Source organism: Kryptolebias marmoratus, linkage group LG20 (assembly GCF_001649575.2).
Source record: "Kryptolebias marmoratus isolate JLee-2015 linkage group LG20, ASM164957v2, whole genome shotgun sequence".
Taxonomy (NCBI): domain Eukaryota; kingdom Metazoa; phylum Chordata; class Actinopteri; order Cyprinodontiformes; family Rivulidae; genus Kryptolebias; species Kryptolebias marmoratus.
In genome coordinates, this window is record NC_051449.1 from 16,024,450 (window position 1) to 16,025,855 (window position 1,406).

Here is a 1,406-nt window from a genome sequence, read left to right on the forward strand (position 1 = left end):
GTCCTCAAAGATATATGATAAATTCAAGTTGTCTGCTGAACTACAAAGGATATTTGCAAAAAGTTGGCAGAGATTACTCCTGCTATCATTGTCACACACCATTGAAAGGCCAAGGCGGACAGAATTTTTTTTTTTCATAAGATACTGCTGCAACAGTATAAACAACAATAACAGTCTAAACCTGGGTCGTGGCCAGATGACTACCTGATTATTTTGTATTAAATTATTATTTACCATGAATCTTATGAAACAGGGGAATACACATATTCACTTGAAAAGTATAGAGAAAATGTTAAACCAGGGGGCAACTTCATGCTTTATTTTCACTGCAGTTCCTGTGTAGTTTTGCTGAAAAAAACAAACAAAAAAACACATTAGTGTGATCTATTCATCCATGCAGTATCTGCCAATTATTCTGAAGTTGGGTTGTGAGGGCAGCAGCTTGAGCAGGGAAGACATCTTCCTCCACATCCACCTCTTCCAATATTTCAAGGCATAGACTGGTTAGGCAAACTTAGAAACTTTGAGGACCCTAGCGAGGGTAAAGAACTTGTCTAGTGTTCCTCCTGAATCTGAGATTTAACAAACGACTGGACTCTCTTCTTCACCACCACTGAATAGACCTTACCAGGGAGGCTGAGGAGTGTGATTCCCCTACAATTGGAACACACCATCTGGTCCCCCTTGTTTAAAAGGGGAACCTCCAGTCTGCCAATCCAGTGCCACTGCCCCTTATGTCCACACTATGTTGCAAAGGCGTGTCAACCAAGACAGCCCAGCAACATCCAGAGCCTTGAGGAACTCAGGGTGGATCACATCCACTCTCAGAGCCCTGCCACCATTGAACTTCATAACTACCTCTCCAAGCTCGGCCCCAGTTATGGGCAGACCCACTCCAGAGTCCCCAGACTCAGCTTCCCCCATGGAGGACATGTTGGTGGGATTACTTCTGTCTTCTCCTGCTTACAACAGCTGTCCAAATTAACCAGAAAAAAGAAAACCTGGAAAAACACAATCCATCAAGAAATTAACTTTTTATACCCTTTAGTTGTTTTTACTACTAAGCTTGACTTTTATCCCACAGGTAAAAATTTTTATACACATATAAAATAAGCAAAAACATAGGACCGGAGTCTTTGTGCCAAAAACAGTCCCAAAAATCTAGGTTTGCAGATGATAAATGTTCAAATTACTCGGCTGAAGAAACTGTTCCAGCAGCAGTAAAATACAGGTGCTGGTCATAAAATTAGAACATCATGAAAAAGTAGATTGATTTCAGTAATTCCATTTAAAAAGTGAAACTTGTATATTATATTCATACATTACATACAAACTCATATATTTCAAATGTTTATTTCGTTTAATTTTGATGATTACAAATGACAACAAATGAAAATCTCAAATTC

At 39.3% G+C, this 1,406-nt stretch overlaps 1 long non-coding RNA gene across 1 annotated transcript in view; it reads right to left on the bottom strand.

Annotated features, from left to right (window-relative positions):
- Positions 1-284: 284 nt before the first annotated feature.
- The window catches only part of LOC112450666, a 4,839-nt gene continuing 3,717 nt past the window's right edge, over positions 285-1,406 (bottom strand). Inside the window, exons 2-3 of the long non-coding RNA XR_003039347.1 lie at positions 859-1,001; positions 285-348 (exon numbers count right to left, since the gene is read on the bottom strand). This is a non-coding gene — a long non-coding RNA (uncharacterized LOC112450666). The remainder of the gene's footprint in view (positions 349-858; positions 1,002-1,406) is intronic.